At 36.9% G+C, this 14,658-nt stretch overlaps 1 protein-coding gene across 2 annotated transcripts in view; it reads right to left on the reverse strand.

Annotated features, from left to right (window-relative positions):
• Positions 1 to 14,658, reverse strand: part of LOC126372783 (insulin-like peptide receptor) — a 90,288-nt gene that overhangs the window by 66,063 nt on the left and 9,567 nt on the right. The window lies entirely within an intron of this gene.

Raw genomic sequence — 14,658 nt, forward strand, 5'->3', positions numbered from 1 at the left:
ACGTGTACAACATCTTTATCTGTCGTGCGTATCTAATGCATTGAGGCTGGTGCCATACCGGTGCCAAACAAATAAACCCTGGCCGAGTGAGTAGTTTGTCGTCGTAAATCGTCGACGATAGAGCAATAAGCGCGCTAATTTCTTTTCTAAAAGAAATTTATGATATACATAACTTTGAGATAACGAGAGTAGTGAATAGTGAATGAATAGCGATTAATCACAAGTGTCAGAAGACAGACGGGGCGCATGCGCGGCGCGCGGGCGGCGGCAGCGAGCGGGGAGGCTACGCGGCGCTATCGCCCCTTATCAGAGCACAAACAACGCTATTTTAAAACCAATCTTTTAAGATATACTCGCGCAGAACCTTGAAACTGCATTTTAGGCGACATTGGAATAACAAATAGATTCAAACGAATAATAAATAATGAGCTCACGTTCGGTAGATCGCCGGCCGGCAAGACAGCGCTTCTCTAAAATTTGGCATGGATCGAGCGAGTTTATTTTTTAAATGTTATTGTAGCGGCTTTATATTTCAGTGTACGTTGTGAATTGTTTGAAAGAAAAGCTGTAAGTGGCACGTTTACGCTCACGCATGTCTTGTCCGGGATTGGGTTACATTACGTAACTTCCTTTCTTCCATCTAGTTTACACCAACATACCGGATCAGATTAACCCAACCGTAAGTGATATTTAGTTTTCACAAATAAAATATTTGCAAGCTTTTATATTTGTTTACTTTCTATTTCTTTTCGTGAAGTAGCTGTATATTTAAAAACTTTAGAAATGTACCTCGGTTTGTATATATAAATCCTCTGGTAATTGGACAATATTTCATTAACCAAACAGATGCAGTAGATGGTACATACACTTGTATTAATTTATGAAATGCCACGAGCTATTTGGAGCTTATTATCACGGCATAGCATTGCGTCATCACTTAGTGGGCACAACAACAATGAACCGAATGAATCCAGAATGATCTTATTCTACATGCACATTTCACATTCCAATAATAAACAATCATTCCGTGTCAGGCGTACTAAGTTTAATTTTTAGTTTGACAGTCCTAAAAATAGTGCCGTTCTTCAGTTACGATAAGTACAAGAAAGAGATAGAGCTAATTTTAAAACTGCTAAACGATATTAAAACTAAGATTATATCGCATAGAATCGGCACCCTTGTTTATAAAGTAATTACTTGTTCGGCAATAAAAAATATAATCTATTTTACAATCTAATAGGTTTTATGCTAATATGTATAATTATCTGAACCGCTCTCTGGAGTTAACAAGGCAATCCATTCGAGTGCATTAAGAAATCAACCCCTCACGCCATGCGACGGTCTTCGTGTAAAACTCACTGTACCAGCAAATTTAATTAAACTTTACACTCATTACATGCACGCCTGCTGATGTAATAATCAGATGGTTAAACTGTTCTCGACATTTCCTACAACTTGAAAAAGTCGATTATGTAAATAACCTTATATATATGCATGCAGCATGTTCCCGTAACTATTTTGTTTGTTCCTATAACGACTTTATTAGAAGAATAGACTTCGTTTTGTTAGAACATTCATCAACATCATACTGTGGTCTGTGGTTAACCTAGCTGCGATGCCCATGAACGGTATAGTGTAGGTATACTTAACTTCATCTACACATAAATTACAATAAACAATACAAGAAATATCGATACACAAACAATTCCTTATTATTTCCTCACAAGCAATGATAATAACATTAATTAGTTATGAGAAAAACATAAAGATTTTTATCTCGTGATCAATTAAGTGCATTATTTAATGACAGACTAGTCTATTCAATAAAAACGCTAATGACTCCATGTAAAGATCGGAGTGGTAATTCAACTGTCAGTTTTGCTAACGATTTCATAGTTTTTGCAGGCGCCCGCCGCGGCGCCCGCGCCGTTGTTTGTAAACAATACTGTTTTACTGGTAGTGTACCTAGTGTATAACCTACCAAAACACGCGCAACAAAGTGGAGTATGCACTATACTCCCTACGCTCCGGTTTTAAGAAGTTGTGTGTGTATGTCATAATACGCGTCATGCATTGTAGCGCTGTGCAAGTGAGGATATGCATATGGTTGACTTTCGCTGAACGCTATGCAATGACGCACGCGTGCGGTAGGTCACTATATCAGATGATTGCCGCATGATTCGTCAATGTGCGCATACAAAGCTTTATCGCTGCATGGCAGATAGTGCATGCTTTGTGGAGTACGTCGGGCGCAACAGGTACCGGCGGCGTAGGTCGGGATACAGCCATAGCGATCGCTCCAAGGCCACATAAACATACCCTTCTGACAGATGGCCTGTGGATTACGTTTGATAACATATCGCTTGTAAATTGTAGTGCATCTACTTCATAACTACAGCATTATCGTAATGTTATTGCAACGAGACCTATGATACAAGTTGCGCAACCAAACATACGACAAGTAAATAACATTCTAAACATAAAATATAATAATTACGTTTAGAATACAATACAATTACTATTCATTGCACACAAACAATTACAATGAGACAAGTGGTACAAAAGACGGCCTCAATGCTAAGGTAAGTTAGGAAATTTAATGTTTTCAAGATGTACGCCTAACAAATTATTCATTAAAATACATTTTATGTATTTCCAAAGCTCATAATATAAGTTCCTTTACGAGCGAGTCTATCTCTCACTGCGCTGCGCTTCGTTGAGATAAGTGCAAAAACGTGATTCGTTGAAACTCAGGTCAAGATGTCACCTCTGCATTGCGTATAAAAAATACTGAGTACGTTCCAGTGCCAAAAACAGAATTTGAAAAGCGCTTCGCTTTTCGCATTTAATTCTGCAGGTATAATATTTTGGGATAATTTAATGATTAAAATCCTGTGCGCTGCAAATGGAAACAGTATAAGGATATAATTGCCTATAATTTATATAATCACATAGAATATTTGAAAGACCGAAGTCATCTCAATGCAACACTTATAAGCGTCTGGTAGGTCAGAAAGCGGACGGTGAAGGCCGCCTGCATAATACACAGTTAAAATTGCAATCATATATACATTTATTATCTATAATTTACAGCAGTGTTTTTCAACGTATCTTAAAGCCTCTATTTATATCGGAGTCGCGAACCCTCAGTATAAAAAAAAGTTTCAAAAAATATTTTTAAATATAACCTATACGCATTAAATAAAGCATTTGATATGTCTTTTTATGAAAATATATTTCTAACATAATAAAATTCAGGTTAGGAACAACAAGATGGTAGGGAGGGGGTCATGGAATAATTTTACATACTAAGGGGGTCGCGTCATAAAAAAGGTCGATAAACACTGATTTACAGAATACTTTAACTTTAAGACTGTATCTACTTATTTAGTTATTACCTTCATGTACCTACAATTTAATTTATAATATAAGCACTCAGAATAAGATGTTTTTGGAATGTAATAAACTGCGATAAGATGTCAAGAGTCAACAGAAATAATCATAATTGCAGACATACAAGTATATGACGGATATATTATGTATAAATTAAATATACACGACTACGTTTTAATAACAGATATCAGTCAACTACTAATATTGCATTCCATAGAAGCAGATTATAATGCTATCAATGTGAACTAGGTACTGACAAGCGATATTACAAGAAATGTTAGATGCTAGTTTTTTTTCATCTGAGTAATGTCTCAACTCCAAGATAGATCGATCGGGAATACTTGTACAAATCGAGTTGAAATGAAGTGCTACATGCTTCAGTTTTTACACGGTGCGGTAACGAGTATCTTGATAAATATGAAAGCTGCACTTTGGTCGACACTTTAGATTGGCAAGTTTAAATGGCGCCAGTGTTACCTTATCCGACGCTTGTTTATATTAATGCCTAGGTTGAAAATAGAGTTAAACAATGAAGCTTCAGCTAAATAGAGCGAGAGCAGGGAAGAACAAAGGGAATGTAGCACAAAAGAAAAAATACAAATAGCTAAAGCCATACTAGTGTTAGCAATACTTTCTTAGCACTGTTATAACCTTAATTACCTTCATAGAGACGTGTTTAATTGTATGCTCAGTCAACGTTTGAATATATTTGCCTAAATGATGTTCTGGTTTCGGTTCGAACCGCAATCTGCCAAACCGTAGCATAGGTCATGGTAGAAACTGTGTCACCCAGATAAACATGGAAATGTACAAAAGAAATGGCAAAATCTTATTTTAGTACATTTGTAGTGAATGAACTAATGAATCATACAAAATGGCACATTGTACTGTATTCATGTGTTATGTCTGATTGTTGAAATTCTAGTTCTGTGCAATAAAGTATATTTGATTTGATTTGATTTGAATGGCCTAGTTATATATTTTAAGCCAAAAAAGATACAATGTTCCACATCTAGTTACAACCTTAAAACACCTGAACTGGTATTAGAATTTTACTAAAGTAATTTTTGTAATTAACTTTTCAGCTGCGTACCATACAACAAAAAAAAAAATTCTTTATTTCACAAATTTTAGTTACATCGTGGCCGAGACCTCCCATTAAGTAATCCTAGGATACTTGTGGCGGGAATGTCTCGCAATTCCCAAGGGGTAGGTACAGTTTGTGAGTTAAGATAAGTAATAACAAATATCACTTCTATAAAGAAAACACATAATTAAGACACCAACAACACCACCAACACCGACAACTATAACATCATTTTTTATTTCATTCGCTATATCATCATACTACATACATTCGTTCTCATTATCGTAATGACTTATAACAGAAGTAATGAATTGGTAACCGGTGATTAGTACAAGGAAAAGAGATTGCTAATTTACGCCTCCTCTGAAGTAAACTGATTGTACGTTTCCGTCCATTCGTTTAAATGTCATTCATTGTAAGTTTTATATGATTCTTTGTATTAGTTCCCATGTATACACGTAAACGCAGAGATTATTTCTAACATTATAATGAAGCGCTTAGTAGTTATGTATTGAGACGCCTGGTCATTACAAGAGCGAGTGCTAGTGCACTGGAGGAGTATATGGGCGGTGAACTGTCACATCAGTGCATAATGTGTAACTGGAGTTGGGTGCAGTGCAGGTTTGTTTATGTCGCGTCGACGATGGTGATCGCTTATCGTGGCGGGCCGCAGCGGGCGCGGGCCGGGCGGGGAGCGACGGAAGCGCGCGGTAGGTCATGGTCGTGCCTCTCTGCTCTAACTCGACAACCCGCCATTTAGTGGAAAATTCAGTCCATTCCGAGACTACACCAATGTGAAAATTATTTCATCAAACAAATCACTTTAGTGTTATTACGAGTGAAAGACTACCCAATATAACGTTATTTAAACGTCTGAGCGTAACTAAAACAACGGTTATTCGTCCCATTAAACGACGTCTACGCAACCTAGATTAGAATAACGTCACTACTTTTGGCAGAGTAAAAATTTGCATTTTATCGAGCGACTATTGGTCGATCTATCGCATGTGCTAGTACTGGCCGGCGAGTGTACTCGTCCAACCTGCTGTCATTGCGCAGTTGCTAAAGATAGAGCAGACGTAACATACGGTTAAATCTGCGTTTAGTGTTTTATTTTCACGCGATACCGTTTTAGATGTCTCGGATGCATTGACACAAATCTCGCGAGTTGCCTCATCATGAATAGTCTCGTTGGTAAACCAAAATGTAACTAAGCACTAGTCTCGAAATAGGGTGCTACATCGCACAGTTCAACAATCAACAGATCTTTTCTCTTCAAAATAATGTAGTAAATTATATACGTTCATTAGTGTTGTCACGAAAACTTCACTAGAGATGTCAAAAAGAAATTTGTTGTCCCAATCAAAACTGTCATAAATTCTCGGCTTCGTAGAACCGTTGCGGAAGCTGATATTTTAATCGAGTTTTAGATAGATGCGACAAGCGTCATAAATATGTATATATGTATAGTACGTACGTCTACGTATAAACTGCGACTATATTAAGTTGTTTTTAGTATTTTATACTTTGGAGGACGTTACATAAAGTAATTTTCAAATAAAATAGGGCACAATTTGAGATTTTCGAGCACCAAATAACTATTGGGCGTCGTTCCCAACTCTTATGTTTATGATGTTATGTCTCAGTGGTTATTGTGTGATCTCAACACGCAGTTTAGCTTGACAAATTAACAGCGAAGTTTCATCCGGTGACTCACTCTTCAAAACATTTAAATAGTATATTATTACTATATCTACTACGTCAAGTGCTATTGAGATTATTATGGTGATAATTAGTTTGCAATTATGACTAATATGCAGATAAATGTAAATGTGTAGAAGTGGGGTTAGAGTGCACTTAGACACGCGACGGAACTCTTGACACGTCTACTATTGGGAATTGTTTATCTTCACATACATAGTTCAGTCAGGGTTAAGAACTGATTAACTGGGTTAAATGAACCACACATTATCTTAGAATCACGTTTGAAGCGAGAATAGAGCAAGTTCAACGGATCTTCAAGCCATAAAATTGCATGTTTAGCTTTAAGAACATTTTCAACGGCAAATCAGAATCTAAAAATATTGTACGGAGGTTGATGGCCTTCACTCTTAAAATAGAATTGTTATCCTTTTTTATAACAACGTGTATTATATTCACTAATATACTCGTATAGTTACTAATTATATATTATAATAATATTAACACATAATGAGGGTAGGTAAGACAGTAATGTACTTCTTTGTGTGACGTGATTACTTGACCGGACAAATGGGGAGCACTGAGGGCTCTGAGCACGAACAAAATTTAAGACATGCTTAAGGCTGCCCAGTTGGACGCGAACTTCGGACTCTGGGCGTCGTCTGAGGAGATTATATCTGAAAGGATTAGTCGATAGCGACAAAATGCTGAATGAAGGAAATCGTCGACTACGCCGGCGGGGTCGGTATCAATAAAGGACTCTTAATGAAAATATTAAAAAATGCCGAATTATAAAGATGACCAAACAAAAGTACTTAAATACAGAAACATTATGAATGGTTATTATAATTGGTCAACAATCAAGATATTGAAATGGATCTACAGCTATTGTCTGATACACACGCTAGGCTAAATTGATCGTAAGTACCTATCATTATTCGTACAATACAAAAATCACACCATCTCACACACCACTTAGACCACATCGCTGCTTAACACCAGGCTATGTCGTGGTCAAACAGTACAAAACTAACTACAACAATATGAGCCTTATAAATCCAAATAATCTATTGTGTACCTGTTTCTAACATTACACGTAAACAACTAGAGAGCGATAAATACCATTCGAGTAAGGTATCTTGGCGCCATCATTCACTATCAGGGCTAGAATGTGTTTGCCTCAATCCTTATCTATTTTCAGAATTCTGCACACTACGTAACCTGTGTATTTATTGACTTATCAAACAGGAAAACAAACACATATTTTTCAATTGAATCATCGATGGAAAAAAAGCACCAGAATTATACTCTTAACATTATTAACAGGTACTTGATGTCTATATGATGCCATATTTCTTGTGTTGATCGCCTTTGGATAGAGCGTCGGGCAAAATATTCCGATAAATTGAAAACAATAGGTTATCGCGTGTTGCGGATAGTAACAATATGAATACACTTGTACCCAATACATTTAACAAAAGCTATTCCTAGCAAGTTAGATGAACGTGTGGGATGCGCGTTGAAGTTATGTATTTCAACGCGCATCCATTTTTCCCGGTTTGTGCGGTTGTACATATTGCGTCAAGTTATTTGCACTTCACTATCATGTTATATTTTCACCCTAAGCACACCCCGGACACGTTATACAAACAACCTCGATTTCCACAGACACCACACATTGACCTTATCGTACACGCGCATCTGTGTGTGTGACGTCTGACGCCATACGATTCAAGTCTAAACTATGTTCGATTCGAGGGGGGTGAGGAAAACCTAGCTCAGACGCTGGTGGAGAGCGGAGAGTTGCCTGCCGTTCTATACGTAGTATTATTCCTTATTCTATGCCATAAGGTTGCCTGGAAGAAATTGTTATATAATAAAGCTGCCGATCGTGCTTCTCTTGTCACTTTTTAATTGTTTTTTATTCGTTGTGTTTATGTATTTGTAATTTACTTATGTTGAAAAGTTTCATGTACTGTTTTATGAAGACTTTTTGCCATAATTCAAACAAAACTATTGGACTTGGACACTAAAAAAATATTGCTCTACGTAACATAAGAAACAAGGCAGTTGGGTAGTGCAACCCCGCCAGTGGTCCGCCACGCACCGATACGCCTAAAACACCTTGTTGTTTCCACAATTTTCGGCCCTAAGTAATTAATTTACATGTAAATTGCGATTGAGCCCCGTTTAAATATTCAAATGAAGCATATCAGCGTACCTTAAATTTCGTTTGTCGGTCCCTTTTAACTCTCAGATGATCCTGCGTAAAAACCGACCTTTAAATAACTCCCACCTTTGTTATTGTAAAACGTTTATGCTATAAACTTATAACAATTCTTGCACAACTATTAGATTGAATGAGTCAATATTACCTTAGAGTAAGTACACTTTCCCTTCACCACTATAACGCGGAACGTATAAGTTTACCGACATATTGTAAAATACAGCGATAAACAGAACGCTCTGGTCTATTGAGAAATGTGTTTAGGAGTAATTTATAACGTACTCGTTTTTATTGATGGCTGCTTGTTGTAACAAAACAAAACATTACACGATTATTGGCTTTTATTATTGATTATTTAACACGGTCGGGCCTCCGATGAATTTCAAGTCGACATCGATCAATCAATATTTAGCACACGTCGCGTCGTCTGTAATATACTTGAGTAACACGCTACGTTTAAACCGTTTTACTTCTTGCAGTTAAGCGTTGGCGCCTATAATTCGCATTCTGCGCAATTATGTCGTAAAGGGAAAAAAAAGTTGAGTGGCTAATAGAGTGCAGGCAGCTATTTATTGCGCAATATCCTTCCGTTCTGCATCTGCAGAAGCTAAATAGTGAAGGCAAGGCTGGTTATTTGCAGCCGGCGTCGTGGCGGCGCGCCGCCCGCTGCGGCCGCGCCCCGAGACTTCGCCGCTAAACGTCTGGCTAATCGAATGAGGACCGGGATCCTCTAATAATGATTACATGTGCCTCATTTCTACGATTGTCGGCTAATTTTCGAGTAATCACGACCGACTGCTGACCTCAGCGCTGTAATCGTCAGGTAAGTTGTGCGGGTTAAGTAAAATGGTGTACACTTAAGGGCCATTAAGTCAAACAAAGTAACAATAAAACTCCATTAGAATGCAACAATATTAAAACCGCATACATTATAAAACGATGTAAACATGTTCAAGTCGCTTCACACGAATCGAATGGGATATGAAAAGCAAATATTTTAACAGTATTTTTATGCTATCTATTAAAGTGGTATAGTCAATTGCAAATATTTTTAAACAGAGGGTCGTAAGGGGTGGCTTCGGTCATTGACCCCGACAGCTGGTAAGCCGATACACGTTATAAACAACGGCAACTAGAGAATAGAAAGGGTGTACGTACACGCCAGATGTCCTGCGGAGAACATAAAAGCCGGTAGCTAGTAAAGAAAGATTACAGGTTCATAAAACACAATAACCCCATAATTTATATAATAACAGTAGCGTTCGAGATACAGAGCTATATTGAGTAGGTCATTAAACGATTTTGTTTCCAAAAAATATATTTTTCATGCACTGCAGTTTATACCAGCTAACTATAAAAATAAACCATTAAAATCCTCGGAGTTTTTAACTCTAAGTATATGAAAAGAAAACAAAACCTTTATATAATCACAGTACGGATTTACATTATCATGGTGTTTTATGGTCAGTTAGAAATAAATTACCTATATAATTATTATTATAAATAAATAAAATAAATGTATTAACTTAAATACCTGAATCAAGTGCCCCGTTCGGATTTCGAACTCGCTTTCACTTTTGCGCAGAAGTTTCAGAATGAAATGTTTTCATAGGTACCTAACTCTTTCAGTACCTATCACTTTTTTGTTCTAAACTTCGATAGCATATAAACTGATTCAAGTATTACTCGATTATTTACTATTATGTAACTGTTGACATGACCCGGCTATGCCTGTGTTAACACTTAGACCTTAAAGTCTTCATGGAAAAATACAGATCATAAACATAAAAAAACCTCATGAAAGGTGATTTTTCGAGAAGGACATCATTTCTTTTACAATATGTACGTATGCACAAAAAATCAGTAAGCTAATATTCTAATAGAAATCCTTCAAAGGTTTTTTCTCATTGATCGGAAAGGATACGTATCATACTTCATCACGTTTCTCCATTGCAGGTTACTGAAAATTGTGTAATTTATATACAGTTATTCCTCGCATAACTATAGGCAACATGACTATCACTTTAACATCAATTCTATATAAATTAATTTCATGACTGAACGGAGATCAAAAATTTGCTTTAATGAAGTCTATAACTTCTCATTGAATTTTGTTTAAAATTCATTCGTTTATGAAATGGTCCGAGATGGATCATTTCATAAACGTGGGCGGCACCTTAGGGCCCATATTTACTTTATTCATTATTTATGTTTACTTATATATAAGATCAAGGAGGCGAAACACTGTTTCTAATATTATAAAGTCTCTCAACATTTTTGATGTAAAAATAAAATATTTTTAAACTAGTTCGCTTACTAATTGAATAATCGAGGCCTGTTGCGTGAGATTTATGGCCCCTCCGCATTTATAATGAAACGTATAATTAATAATTACTGTGTGTTATAGCTTCGAGATAGTTATTTATCTTCTTTAATATACATTTTTTATTTATTTATAACACTTCATAAATTACACATGGTTTCCTCAAATTATCCTAACTATTATTTCATTCTGCCTGTCCCTTAAAGGAGTACATGCTGAGATATTCAGAAAATCGGCGCGTAAATTCCATCCCGTCCCAAAGAGGACGAAGACTGCCCGACGCATGTTATAGATCGATAAAAAATGCTTGACTCATAATTTATTCATTCTAAAATACCGAAGCATAACCATATCTTAGTTTAAGCACAATGGTTCTACGCATATTCTCCGTCTAAGCCAGTCTGTCTAAAAATACGTCTGGGTCGACTAAATAAGGGTTTGATGAGACTCTATGATTACATGTGTACCGACTTGGCGCCACGAAACAGTTTGTTATCCTCGAACTGAAACTCAACATATCGTATTTAAACATATTACGAAGCCTAAACTTGGTTTTCGTTAGAACTTTCATCTTTAAAAGTACTTGTGTTCTATTTCACCTAATTTTAACTACTTAAATTGGTTTAGTAGTAATAATAGTGTTATCAGTAACAGCTACGTATTCGTAAGGTTATCGAAAGATAAGAAGGCTTATTTAATTTGACACGATATTATAAAATAAAGCAAGTCATCAAGTGTCAAGAAAATTATTTCAATACATTATTAAAGTTTGATTTCATGTATAATAACCATCATCTCCCTAGCGTTATCCCGTTTTTCACAGGGTCCGCTTACCTAACCTGAAGATTTGACAGGTCCGGTTTTTTACAGAAGCGACTGCCTGTCTAACTCTCCAACCCGCGAAGGGAAAACCAGCCCAATACAGGTTAGGTCACGTACCTCCGAAAATGCATTTCTCGAGAACGTGGGTTTACTCACGATGTCTTCCTTCACTAGTGAATTCGAAAACAAATTCGACGATCATTGGTTTAGCCCTGTGCTGCATTCGAACCTGTGACCTTTCTTGCATAATCACCGTGCTGCTTAATATGCTTAGGCCCTTTTGGGGTTTAGAATTTTGGATAAAGATTCACACGGTGTCTAACATGCATGGTGCATTACGATGAGCTGAAAACAAACTGTCATTCCTGCATGGCATTTATATCTAATGTTACAGGAACCGGAAATTGTTTATGACGGACTATTACCATTTGTAAAAGAAATACCCAGACTCCAGGTAATTTAAAAAATAATCCTAAATACTTTCACTTTGGCAGTCTAGTCTAGTTTGGTACCTACCTTTTTATTTTATGTAGATACGTATACCAACAGTAAACATATTGTGAATAAAATTGAAGTCTTAAGTATTTTTTTGTATATGTGCCCCAATTACACTGCATTCACAATTACAACAAAACGTATATATGTAGGTGTAAATATGTATGTTGCTATTGAGCCGCCAAACACAACCCCCCCCCCCCCCCCCCCGGCCATGAGGTTGGTACTCCACCTCACAACCCACACGATAGAAGAAGAATTATGTATGTTAAATTACACCACGTACATCGTCAATATTGTATATTAAATGGTTATTTAGTTTATAAATAATTGTTTCAGTAAAAGAAAACATTATACGTGTACAAAGAACAAGCTTGTCGGTTGGCTCAAACATTACGTACCTAATTTTAATACCTAAAAGGCCAATCTCAGAGAATTTACTCCATCATGTCGTAAAACATGTGTGTACGTCATATAAGAAAAACTACATGAACGCTACTTCTAGCTCACTTTGTGATCAGTCAGGATTTATATATTTCGAAGTTATAAAAAATATAAACTCTTTACATTTGGCAGCGTTATGAATATCTCCTTACCCAAACATGCTCAAATACAAAACATTTATAAATATTAGAATATTAGTTACAAATATTATAGAGAAAGAGGGAAGGACGAAAAGATATCTCGTTCATATTAATTAGTAGATATTGTAGGGAACAATATTTTGCATTACTCATCATTCATTTCGTCATAATATCCTATATCTACTTATTTTTATCGATATTTTGAATTCATAAAACCGAAAAACAAACAATGAAACGCGCATCAGATATCACATTGGCTGCGCATGATTTACGTATTTACCTGTCTAGGTATGGAAGTTACTATATTTTAATGAGGCATTGCGTCGCGCATTCACTGGCACCAGTCTACGTGCCCTCATGACTTGGACGACATCAGTTATTCATTCATTAAACTTACAATCATGTGATACGCTTCCTTCCATTAATAGAAGTTAAATACCTAGATACGGCGCGTAAACAACAATGACTATCGCTTTATGTACATGTATGTAGATAATACCTTGGAAGGGTGGGCTCTTTGATTTAATTAGCGGAGGACAATAAACAAGGAAATGTTTGCTTCAGTCAGTTTTTTTTTAAAGGCTACTAGAAAGATCACATTGACTTTCAAGACAATGTCATCTAGAGTTAGTCCTATGGCGTAAGTACAATTACCATAAAAACAAATAACACAGACTACCGCCTGAATTAATCATTATCTTACGAAGACGTTTGCCATCAACAGATACGCCACTAAAAGGCTCCAGTTAAGGACTCGTTCGCCGGAGAAATATTCATTTCTCATTACAATAAACCGGGTTAAAGCGCGGTAACATTTAACAAGCATTTAAGAAAACACGTCGAGGACGTGTGTTTAAATTGCGACGTTCGATATCGTCGCGCATATTACACGGCCGAGTGAATTTCGGCTGGCGGCGAGATAACGCGGGCGCCTCCTAAACGTGGCCTCACTCGCTCGTCGAGCGGGGAATTACAAACAAACAACACATCGACTCACTCGTTATCTGACGGATTAAACGGCGGCGCGATACAGAGTTCAATAGCACACGTACAAATACAGCAAAAAATACATAAATAAAAATAAAAATTGCGGCCCACTAGTGGCCCCACGGCACAGGAGCAACGGCCGCGGAAGTTTTTGCTAATGTCCGCGGTAACGGCTGCGCCCGCGCCGCCGCCGATGTTGTTTACGCTCGCTGTCCGCGCGACGCCCTTCCCTGCCACAAGAACCTCTCTCGGGCCAACGTTCGCTCACGTTTTATATAGTCTTGTCCAAATTTCTTGTCCTATTTATTGACTAGCTGCCCTTCCTTCCTTATACTTCTTCTCCTATACACTGAATCAATCATGATAACTTATTCTACGAATGGATTTCAAGTTTTCTGCACATTTAACCAAATCCGACGAAAAATGTAAAATCTTATTGGAAAATGTAGTTGGGTAAAATCTATAATTTTGATAATTTTAATAATCAAACATTTAGTGCAGATACGAAATACACCTGTTCAGTAAGTTTATCTCCAAGAGAAAGTTGTAAAATGAGTGCACAAAAATGCTTTGTATTGTACGACGCGACGCAACGATTACAAGTACAATATTTGGAGATGAAACTTTTTGGATGAGTCTTGTAATATTGAATGGTGGAGTACATATATGTCATTAGTGAGATGTGTTTATAATAGCGATTGGGAGGTCTGGAAAGTGGAGCGGGGAGGGGTGCTGGAGGTGACGACGACAGAAGCGGACGTGGTGGCGACTGACAGGCTTGCTTCCAGCAACAACCGAACTATCAACATGTGACACTATTTTTTGATCAGCGACTGAAATAGTCGGCAAAACACGTGCCGCGACAAAGGAAACAACATAAAAACCTACTTCGCGTAGGGGGGCTAAAATTATAAAGAACTGTTTCTTTTAGTCTTCAAAGCCCTTTCAAAATGTTTTCTGTTCGGAATATGTTTTAGATGTCTACGTAAGTAGTGCTCACAAATAAAGATTCGATCACATACCGCTATACAATTATTGA

Source organism: Pectinophora gossypiella, chromosome 2 (genome assembly GCF_024362695.1).
Source record: "Pectinophora gossypiella chromosome 2, ilPecGoss1.1, whole genome shotgun sequence".
In the NCBI taxonomy this organism is placed as follows: Eukaryota; Metazoa; Arthropoda; class Insecta; order Lepidoptera; family Gelechiidae; genus Pectinophora; species Pectinophora gossypiella.